Consider the following 12,243-nt stretch of genomic DNA (forward strand, 5'->3'; position numbering starts at 1 on the left):
GTACCTCTCTAGTATGACAGTGAGTTTGGAAGACCTCCCCAGGATGATGAAGAATCTTTGGATTTGCCTGTTTACAGATCCTCAGGAGAGCTCAGTTTTATATATGGTTCCTTGGCCTTTAAGGCAAGCCTTGAAGAAGGGATGTCTGTCTAAGTATATGGGCACCAAACAAGGGAGGCAGACAGATAAGAGCAAGATACAAGTGAATAAGCATATGATTAGGAGAACAAGAACATAGAAAATGTCATGAAGCAGGGCTTGCCTGGAGCTCTGATCAGTTTAGACCATAAGTTGTGGCAGCTGGTAAAAGTGAAGTCCATTCATCATATTCTTTCTTACCCTTAATTTTCCCAGAGTTCAGTGCTGAGAAAATGTCTATTCAGAATATAATTCAATCTCTTCTTTTAACAGCCACATCACAGACTGGCTGATACTGGGTAAAGAAGAAGAAAGAGGCAATCTTAGTTGCGAGTCCACTCCCAGCTTTCTATGCCTTGCTTGAATGACAATCTGCATTGTTTTGTTACTTGATATAGTTAACAAATTACAAGACAATGTAATGATTATTTTTCTTTTTTTTTTTATCAGACTAACCCATTTATTTTGGTACATCTTTAAGTTAAGAAAAGGTAAAGAGATACAACTCCATAAAGAAAAATGAATCACATTCTTACACTACTTGAACACACACAGCAGTGGCCAACCATAATAAAATGTGGAATGGACCCCAGTGTTCAATGGGAAAAAAAATCATTCAGTATTGAGAAACATTTTAAGCCTCTAACATCCAGAACTGAACGTGCTTCTTTATATTCTTCAGATTCTTCCAAATCTTTTTCATTTTCCAACAACTGTAGAAGATCAGAATGTGCAGCTTCCAATCTGCCTTGGCAATCTGTAATCACCTTTCGAGATTCTTGCAAAATTTCTGTCTGCTTCTTAATGGCATAGTTTTCACCATCTTCAGCATTCGTTTTTTCAACTCTATCTTCTTGTTGTTTTGCTTCTTTTTTATGAAAAAATTTTTCTTTGACAAACCACTCTCGACGCCTGTTTTGATCTTGATCTGCCTCACTCGAGGATCAGCCATGGTCCCCCACTGAGCGCAGCTGGCGGACGAAAGGACAGCAAAAAGTCGGAACTCTCTGAGGGTAGGAGACCGAGCACGCTCCATTATTTTTCTAAACCTAGAAATTTACAATCCAAGATAAGAGAGGTCAAGCTAGCCCTTTGGAGAAGAAATATTCCGGGTTCTTATTTTGGGGCTGGAGATAAGCCAATTAAAGAGTTTCTGCAATTTTGATAATTTACTAAAAATATTTTAGGCTATATTCAATAGGCTGCCTTTAATCTAGGAGAGAAAGAGTTAATAATGAAATAAGTCAGTACAGGAGATTAGAGGATTGGTGTGGTTGTCTATGAATGTACTCTGTTAATAGGTGAAAGTTTCACAACTTCCATTTTCTTTCTGGTTTTTGTTTGTTTGTTTGTTTTTTGGGGCTGTGAAACCCTATTTTGCTCCTGCCCATTCAGTCCTTGATCTCTGACACAGAACAACAAATTCATATGGGAATGATCGTGTCATGGTGACTGCAGATATTTGCCAGACACAGTTTTATTCATGATCCAGAGACAAGGCTTTTATACATCCTGTGGCCTTTTATCATTGTAAAATAACTCGCTCATGCCTTGAGCTCTTTTTACTGAAATCACATTAATGTCGACAAATCCAATACCCTAATTGTACAGATAAGAAAATTGAGGCCCAGAGAAATGAAGTAGGTTGCCCAAGGCAAAAACATGCCAAATTCATAATATATACCTATACATATACACATATAAATGTGTGTATTTGTGTATATCACATATACACATATGTGTATATATAATATACACACATAATTATGCATAATTGAAATACTACTGCCCTGGCCTTGGTGATTTGAGATTCCTGCCCTATTTAAGGAGAGGTGCCATGGTTTTGTGGTCAGAGGGTTGTAATTAGATCCAAGAATGCTTGGTTCAAATTCTGACTCAGATTTTTGTTATTTATGTGACTCTGGGAAAACCAATTAACCCTTCTAAATTTCAGCTTCCTCTGTAAAATGGGAATAAAAAATAGTAACCACTTTGTAGAGTTATTGTGAATAACAAATAATATAAATATCACTTGCTTTGCAAACCTTAAAGCATTATATAAATATGAGCTATAATTATTCTCATATAATGGTAGAGAGAAGACAATGTATACTTAAGACTTAAGGTTCATATACACCCATACATTAACCTGCAAATAGCCCCTCTAACATCACTAAGCAAAAACAGATGATTTTATTGCCCCTTTGACATACATTCCTCAGAGGACATGTTACTTTTTTGAGACTTCTTTTTATCTTCAAGTATTACAATTTTAAGATTCTTTCATATGTGTATGAATTTTTAGAGTAGGCAGCTTTTCCTAGATCCATTACTTCCTTAAAATTGCTCTCACCCCAAATTCACATTTGGGAAGGTACGATATTGCCACAATTTCAAACTAATCACTCCCTCAGTATAATTGAATGTAACATTCTAACCTCATAGTCAAATAGTACCCTCCACTCCCACAAATGATTTAGAATGAGAAAATAGTAGTAACATGCATAAGGTCTTAATAAGATATATCTGGCCATTCTGAGTATCTCCCAGTCATAAAGTAACAGATTATGTCACTTAGATTCATTCATTCATTCATTCATTCATTCAACAAACATTGTACTAGTATTTACTATTTACAGTATTCATTACACACACTTTCTAAAATATCACCATAGAAATAATTGCAACTTACAGCCAACATCTGCTTCAGAGGAGGAAGAAACAGAAATTTCATGAAGAACTTGATAAAATCCTCCAAATTAAATCAACACACAAAATGTTCATTGATGACTTAAGTGCAAAGGAGGTCACAGGGGAAGATATGTATGTCTGTGTGTGTCTGTGTGTGTGTGTATGTGTGTGTGTGTGTGTCTGTGTGTCTGTGTGTCTGTGTGTGTCTGTGTATCCGCACATGCATGCTTCTGGAAATACAGTTCAGGAGTAAAAAATTAAAGAGTTTCCCAACTACATATAATTCATATAGCATAAATACCTTTTTGAAAAGAAAAGCAGTATGGTATAGCAAATTAAGTCAACAGCAATGAAATGGCAAAACCCTGGTGTTTTACTGATAAATGAACATGGTGAGAATAAAGCTCCCTTTAACAAAGTCAGCCTGAATGAGAGGTGTGAGAAGAAATGCTTATCTTATTAGACTTAGGGCATTGACAGAAATGATGAGGGAGGGTTCTGTGGACTGACAGTTCAGTCTTCGGATCATCCATGATGCCTCACTCTCCTTCACTTCTAATATGCAATTAGCTGCCAAATCTTTTTATTTCTATTTCCACAACATTTCTTGCATCTATCCCCTTCTCTACACCCATACAGCCACTACTGAGGTCCATTTGCTTAATCACACAACTAGTAAGAGCTGTAACCAGCAACCGAATTCACATCTTTTGATTCCAAATTTAATGCTCTGAATCACAGAATCTCAAAATGGGAAAACACTTCAGAGATGACCTAATTCAACTCATATTTGAATAAGAATTCTCTTGATAACATCCTTGAGCAATGGTCATGGAACTTCCATATGTTGAGCCCCCAGTAATGAGGAAATTATTACCACATAAGGCAATTCATTCTATTTCTAGACAAAAATAGTGGGGGGGGGGTAGAGAAACAATTCCTTATGAATGAGGCTTAGGGGATCCTACAGGTCCTCAGGATGGGGAATTTCCTAAATTCATTGCTTCACCAACACTGTCTATCCTAATGCACATGTTCCCATCAACCCCACCTTCTCTACCAGCTGCAGTCATACAGAGATAAGGGGATGTTCTCTGAGGGGCAGGAATATGGCAGAAAGCTCCACCTGACTCTCAGTCCAGTCCTTGGCCTATAGACCAAATTAAAAGGAACTTCTATCATTCCTTAATGCTTCAAAAGCATGACAGGGTAACATCAGTTCACTTCATGGCCATGAAAACTGAAGATTAGAGAACGGCAGAAAATCACCTCAAGTCACTTGGTGAATCTATGATAAATTGGGAAAAGGAACCTAGTATTTATGACATCCATTTCAGGCTTCCCCACATTTATAAACATCATGACAATTTGGGATTGAGGTTCCCTGGGTAATTCTTTTTTAATGGGCAAAAGTTTCTCAGGATTCTCAAGGCTTTCTTTGTTATCTGGGAACCACCTATCTTCCTCCTGCCCAATCAACCTTGAATCTCTGACACAGTCTCTTCTGAACATGAGAGTGATGCATGTGTGTCATGGTAAGCCCATATCTTTACCAGTTTGTAGATGATTCGGGGTTATGTTCACTTTCTCCACGGTGAAAGCAAATGGCCTCTTATCATACTTTAAAAAAGATTTTTCTCATTCATGCCCTAAGGTCCCTTCTCCATAGCTCTGTAAATTCCTCTAATCCAGTGCACACAGAGATCCAGAGAGTGATGCTGGCCAAGGTAGGCAAATATAGCATATGCTACTCAAAACTTACACCTAGATTGTCTGATTTTAAATCCAGTTACTAAAACCTGATAGTGAAACTATCTTGTTAGTAAACTAACTTGGTTGGTTAATGAAACTATCTTAGACAGGAGAGTGGGTTCAGGTTGGGCTTAAAAAGAATAAATACCCAGGGCTCAATGGCCTTTTTCTTTGAATATATGAATAGAGACAACCATCTGTTGGGCTTAAGGTACCTACCAAAAGAGAAAGAGTTGTGCTCATAACCTAATTCACATGGCCACCATCCTAGTTCAATCTCCCTAACCACTCGCCTAGGCTATTAGATTAGCTTCCTAATTAGTATCCCTACCTCCAGAGAGGAAGTCTCTCCCTGCTCTAGTCCATGTTCTGTGTACCTGCTAAATTGGTATTCCTAAAAGAATATAGTCTGACCGTATCACTTTCTTAACTGAGAAGCTTTAATGACTTCCTATTGCCTCTAAGATAATCTCTTCATAATGTGGTGCCAGCCTATTATTTCAGAACGATTTTATACTTTCCTTTCCATACTCCATGCTCCAAATTGGTTTATTTTCTGCTCTATGAACATGACATTCTGTATATCCCACCACTGTGCATTTGGATAGATTTTCTGTCTCTCATACCTGGAGTCCCTTACTCACTTCCTCTACCTCTGAAAATTTCAAGCTTTATTCAAGGCTTAACTCAAATACCACCTTCTATATGAAGCTTTTCCTCATCTCCCCACCAAATGTTATTACTTAACCCCCCAAAAAATTACTTTGTGTTTACTATGTCTATTTTTACATTTAACTATCTGTGTTCATGAACATCTTATATTCTATAGATGTATCCAATGAGATTTTGTTATGAAACAGATGAATAAATCATTCCAGCAAAGGAGGATGGGCAGAAGAACCTCTAATCCCCCAAATGAGTAGTCCTCCCAGTGAAATGCAAATTCCTTAAAGACACTTTTTTTTTAATCCCCAGTACTTAGCAAAGTACTTGGAAAATAGATGTTGTTGTTGTTCTGTCATGTCCAAGTCTTTGTGACTCCATGGACCTGAGAGTTCATGGTGTCTTCTTGGCAAAGACACTGGAGTGGTTTGCCATTTCCTTCTCCAGTGGATTAAGGTAAACAGAGGTTAAGTGACTTGCCCAGAGTCACACAGCTAGGAAGTGTTTGAGGCTAGATTTGAACTCAGGTCTTTTGGACTCCAGGCCTAGGACTCTATACACTGAACAACCTAGCTGCCTCCTACCTGACACAGAGTAGGTGTTTAATAAATGCTTGTTTCCTTCTTTTCTTATAAACACTTAAAAAAAATTAATTGAATGTTAAAAGATGTTCTCAACCTCACAGAACTTACAATCTAGTTAGAGAGATATGACACAGTACAAAAAAAAACACATAGTAAGTTCCATCAGCATCAATTTGAGTTGTGGAAAAATCTGTGCTTCTGCTCTCCTATTGCTCTTGCTCAGTCATTTTTCTCTCATGCGTGACTCTTCATGACCCAATTTGAGGTTTTCTTGTCAGAAATACTAGAGTGGCTTGCCATTTCCTTCTCCAACTCATTTTACAGATGAGAAACTGACACAAACAGGGTTAAGTAACTTGCCCAGGGTCACACAGCTAGTAAGTGGCTGATGCCAGATCTGAACTCAGGTCTTCCAGAATCCAGGCCCAGTGCCCTATCCACTGAGCCACCTAGCTGACTCCTGGACAAATAGCACACTGTTAATAAATGCTCTTTGAACTGAGGAGATAGAGTCCACCTTTCCTGAGCAAGTGGGGGATATGGAAGAACCTGTAAAGATAAAGGAAAAGGAAAGTTATATCCTAGAATTTATACCTGAAATTCTTATATTGTCAATACTTCTATTCACAACATTTATGGCCCACAAATTTCTACCATCATGAAATCTTCTTATAATTACAAGAGGAATCACTTTCAATGCTTAGCACAGTGCCTTAATGAATGTTCATTGACTGCTATCGAATGCAACAAATTAGCCTGTGGTGTCTGGCCAGTAAAAGGATAACCAGATTTTCTCCACTCATTTTCTTTTGAATTGTTTTTTGCTACACACAAGTGCAGAATTGTATACTACCTGCTAGTTACTTTCAGAGGTGGGGGAGTGAGGAATAGTTATATTCTTGCTTGAACCAACTGTCTTCTTTGTCAAAAAGAAGTATCCTTACCAAGTACCCTACCTAAACTTACTTCTAAGCCCTACCTCCCCCACAAAAATATGTTATTTTTCTTCTATAAAAGTCTTAAAAGCAAACCTCATTTTTTTCTTTATAGAGCAGGAGACATTGATCATATGATAGCACTCTATCACTGACAATTCTATTATGTAAAGTGACTGACAGATAGAATCACTTCATCTGATAGATGCAGGCACACTAGAATGATAGCTGCTGCTCACTTATGGGCATTTCATATTCTTTTACAGGCATTTCATATTCTTATTGGCTTAGATAACCTCCTCTGTACTTTACCCAATCAGAGATCTTAACTCTAAAAGAAGCATTGAAAAAAAAACCAACAACAAAACCTGAATTGTACCTTTTTAAAGCTACTCATTCTGAGGAACTGATGGTTTCTTCACTAAAACCCCCTTAGTTTGAATGATTATTCATTTGGTTTCACTAACAAGTCCCATTTGATATGGCTCTAGAATGTAAGATGGTGATTTTCTTTCATATTCCTTTCTCTGGTGGTAGAGATAGCTTGAGGTAGATTATCCTGGTACCTGAACTATTCTTTCGGAAGTGACATTAATTCTTTCAAAGCCCAAAGCTATTCAGAAAAGGAAAATCTATCTTCCATTAGTCTCTTGCTATTTTGGTGTTCTAGTTTCTGGTTACATATAGCAGCTATTTTCCTTTTTTCCTCAAAATTACAAATTACAATTTTATTCAAATGGGCAGAAATAAACATAATTAATTTTCTATTTCTATAATGATTCATCTAAGGACTTCAAAGTACTAAACATTATTATAATTGTAAGTTCATTTGTAACTCAGTAATTGAGGGGTTAGTTATACATAAATAGACACGGTTAAGAACACTGTTGAGCTGTTTCTACACATTCCTCCTTAGATTGTTAGCTACTGAAGGAAAGCTAATCTCCCTTCATTATATGAAAACTTGCCAGGGCTTAGCCCAGTGAAATGTGTGTATATATGCATGCAATTTGTATATACATATATGTGTGTGTGGATACGTATATATGACAGAATATATATTCATGTGTATATGCATGAGATATACATGTGTGTACACATACGTACATGTGTTCTTATGAGTATTGCCATATATGTGTGGTATATACATGTATTTGCACATTATGTGCATATCTCCATATGTGTCTATATATGTGTGTATATGTATGTGTGTATATATATGTAATACATATATATACACACATACATATACACACACACATTTGTGTTTTGATGATGATGATGATATCAATACCATTTTTCCTTGATCAACAGGGTAAGGTATAAAAGACAAGTTCTTACAGGCAAAATATTTTTGGCTTAGAAAAATGTTTTAGCTATGTGAAGGATAGGTAACATAAAAAGCATACATTTCAAATTTGAAGGTCTAAATCTGAACCCTGTGCAACTTACTAATTATGTGACCTTGAGCAAGTCACTTAATATCTCAAGACAAGACATCGATTTCTTCATTAATAAAATGGAAATTATAATATATTACCTACCTCAGAGGGTTGATATGATGAAAGTGTGATGAAGACATTCAAAGTACTTACCATCACAGAACTAGAGCATGGAGGGTCTCAGAGGTAATCTAGGGCAAACTCCTCATTTTTACAGATGAGGAACTGCAGCCCATGAAATTGAAGTGACTTGCAGGAGATCCGACAAGCAGTAAGCATAAGGAAGAGAATTTGAAACCAAGTCCTCTGACTGCAAAGTATTTACTCTTTTCATTGTGTTGTACTGCCTGCTTCATGCATTTGTAGTGTTTGTTCCTTCTAGCAACGTAGGTCACACCCTTTCCAGCCTTGCAACTCTTGTACATGTTCTTCTCTACATCCCTACATCCTCTCCAGAGACCCATCTCACTTGGGAGGGCCTATTTCTACAAGATCTCTCCTCTCTGAATGGATATCAGTGGAAAGGTTAGGTTGTTCACTGATTATCCCTCACCTTCTCTATGTGATTAGGCCACCCCAATGGCATCCTTTTATGCCATATTTTCTTTATAATTCTGTCATAATGTGTTACAAGCTACTCAGAACTAAAATGTTCACCTCCATTGCCCTTTAACTGACATGCAACTTTATATATTTTTTTAGATTATTGTATCCTATGCATTAAGGCCATTAAGCATCATCCAAAGAATAATCGACCTTTGTTTTCAGAAGTACCTTGCAGTCACTAAAAGCACCAAAGGCAGTCCAGTCTGCTCATTTTCTTGTCCAATTTTAGGTCTAGTTCATTGTTCTTCTGTGGTGTTTGTTCAAGATATATATGCTGCTAGACCAAATCTATGGATTGTCTATCCTTAAAAGGTATTACATAGGTAAAAGTTAACATCTCTATTGTTGTTATTAACTTCCTTCAGTGCGAGACACTTCAAGAGAAGACAAAAATGCCTATATGGTATAACATAATGGAAAACCACCTCAATCCAAGTGAAGAAGGTTCAGATCCTGACATAGTCTCTTTCTGTCTATGCAGTCTCTATGCACCTCAGTCATCTCCTCTGCAAAATGAAGGTGCTGGACTTAATGACCCCTAAGATCACTTTCAGCTCTAAATTGATGATCCTAAATTCCTTTCCAGATCTAAATTCTTTCTGCCTAGAAATGTCAGTGCCTAAGATTCTATCAATAGAATTTGAAAGAATAACAGAATTTCAGAGCTGGGAGGGACCTCAGAATCTATTTAATACAACCCCTTTTTAAAAAGAGAATCTACAAGGAATGGTCACGATATCTTTGAGTAAGAACTCTCAGGACAAGAAATACACATAAAAAGCTATATTACAATGAAGTGGAAAATTGCATTTCATCAATGAAAAATTCTGCATGGGAAGTCACTATTAGAAGGGATAAGAGACTTTAAAGAATTAAATTTTAAAAAACACAAAGGAGGCTGTCAGACGCCCTGGAAACGGCTGCGTGGTAACGGAGAGAGCCCGGGGCTCGCCGCTCGCCCGCCGCCTTCGCCGCCTCTTTCGTAGTCAGTCCGGCTTGCCCGCCCCCCGCCCCGCGCCCTCAGCTCTCGCGGCCCCGCCGCCCGGTTCCCTGCGGCAAGATGAAGATCGAGGACGTGAAGAGCACCAGAAAGACGCATCGCCTCGCCTCGCACAGCCACGTGAAGGGGCTGGGGCCAAGCAGGCGGCCTCCGGGCTGGTGGGGCAGGAGAACGCCTGCGAGGCATGTGTTTGTAATAACAGAATTAATCAAAAGCAAGAAAATGGCCGGGAGAGCTGTTTTGTTGGCAGGACCTCCTCTGGAACTGACAAGACAGCCCTAGCCCTGGCTATTGCTCAAGAGTTGGGTAGTAAGGTCGTCTTCTGTCCCATGGTGGGAAGTGAAGTCTACTCTACAGAAATTAAGAAGACAGAAGTTCTGATGGAAAACTTCAGAAGGGCAATTGGTCTGAGGATAAAGGAGACCAAGGAAGTTTACAAAGGTGAAGTCACTGAGTTAACTCCATGTGACACTGAAAACCCCGTGGGTGGATATGGCAAAACCATCAGCCATGTTATCATAGGACTTAAAACAGCAAAAGGAACCAAACAGTTGAAACTGGACCTCAGCATCTTTGAAAGTTTGCAGAAAGAGCAAGTGGAGGCTGAAGATATAATATGCATAGAAGCAAACAGTGGTGCAATGAAGAGGCAAGGCAGGTGTGATACCTATGCTACCGAATTCGACCTTGAAGCCAAAGAGTATGTTCCCTTGCCAAAGGGCGATGTGCACAAAAAAAGGAAATTATTCAGCAGATGACCCTCTATGACTTGAATGTTGCCAATGCTAGGCCCCAGGGCAGGCAGGACATCCTTTCTATGATGGGCCAGTTAATGAAGCCAAAGAAGACCGAAATCACAGACAAGCTTTGAGATGAGATTAACAAGGTGGTCAACAAGTACATTTACCAAGGCATAGCGGAGTTGGTCCCTGGAGTGTGCACATGTTGGACATTGATGCTTCACCTATCTGTACCACACCTTGGAGTCTTCCATCGCCCCCATCATCATCTTCGCTTCCAACCAGGGCAACTGCGTCATCAGAGGTACCGAGGATGTGATCGATCCTCATGGAATTCCCCTTGACCTTCTGGACCAAGTGATGATCATCCGCACCATGCTGTACACCCCATAAGAAATGAAACAGATAATAAAAATCAGAGCCCAGACAGAAGGGATTAACATCAGCGAGGAAGCATTGAACAGCCTGGGAGAAATTGGTACCAAGACGACACTAAGATACTCGGTGCAGCTCCTGACCCCAGCCAACGGGCTGGCCAAGATCAATGGGAAAGACAGTATTGAGAAGGAACATGTGGGAAGAAATTGATGAACTCCTCTATGATGCCAAATCTTCAGACAAAATCCTAGCTGATCCATAGGATAAATAGACGAAGTAAAATGATGGTTGCATCTTAACCCTTTTGAGTTGAAATGGAAAGACACCAAGAATGTGCCCTGGCCTGCTAAAACAGCAAAGACATGAGGATGGATATTTCTGAAGCAGAGAAACCTCTGGACTTAATGTCTGTGTTCACTTAGCTATATCATCAGTTTTGTGTGGAACGATTAATTTAAAATTATCATATCTTCTCCCATAGTTGCAGTGTTTCACCCCTCACCTGGAATATCTTCACTAAGTCTTTTTAGTTAAAAAAAAAACCAACAGAAAACAAAGGAAAACAATTCCAATGAAAGAGGGAAATGAAAGCAATCTGAAGAAATATCAACACATGCACACAGAACTGACCACTCAGAGCAAACAGCAGGGAAAAAAAAGGTATTTATAAAAGACGGAAACTATGGCAGAAAGGAGATGATAAATATAAAAGCTTTGTAGACTTGTATAAAAATGTCTAGAAGTGCTAAAGCTCAGGATGAACTGAGGCTGGGAAGGGAAGCAAAGGAATGAAAAGCAATGAAATTGTTATTGTTATTGTTCCATTTTGTTTTGTTTTACCTATGCTGGAGGAAAGAAGAGAATCACAGAAGGCTTAAAACTTCAATTTGGGATTGACAAGATGATAAAAACTGACAATAGACAGAAGGCCCAATTCTAAATGTATTTCTCTTTTCTTTGGAGAGAATAGCCCTTGCATTCAAAATGATAAAGGAAAAATGGCTGACAGGGAATTGATACCCAAGGTAAGTTGAGATAGTAAGATAGCACATAGCTGTCCTTGATGAATTCAAGTCATCTGGCCCAAATGAACGATATCGTTAGGTACTGTGGATAATTAGAGAGGTATCACAAGACTAGAGAATGACAAATGTCCTAATTAAAAAAAATATTTTCAAATTAAAGGCCAACACACTTGACTTCAATTCCTGGGGAAATTCTAGGTCTGATCATTAAAAGGATAGTTAATGAATGCATAGAAAAGAAAGCAGTAGTTGATTAAAAAAGAGCTAGTATGGTTTCATTATAGTTAAG

At 38.4% G+C, this 12,243-nt stretch overlaps 2 pseudogenes; one reads left to right on the forward strand and one right to left on the reverse strand.

Annotated features, from left to right (window-relative positions):
• Positions 1 to 524: 524 nt before the first annotated feature.
• Positions 525 to 2,169, reverse strand: LOC110212575 (tubulin-specific chaperone A pseudogene; annotated as a pseudogene).
• Positions 2,170 to 9,871: 7,702 nt separating this feature from the next.
• Positions 9,872 to 11,191, forward strand: LOC110212564 (ruvB-like 1 pseudogene; annotated as a pseudogene).
• The last annotated feature ends 1,052 nt before the right edge of the window (positions 11,192 to 12,243 follow it).

The sequence above is a fragment of the Phascolarctos cinereus genome, unplaced genomic scaffold (assembly GCF_003287225.1).
Source record: "Phascolarctos cinereus isolate Bilbo 61053 unplaced genomic scaffold, phaCin_HiC Scaffold_4;HRSCAF=312, whole genome shotgun sequence".
Taxonomy (NCBI): domain Eukaryota; kingdom Metazoa; phylum Chordata; class Mammalia; order Diprotodontia; family Phascolarctidae; genus Phascolarctos; species Phascolarctos cinereus.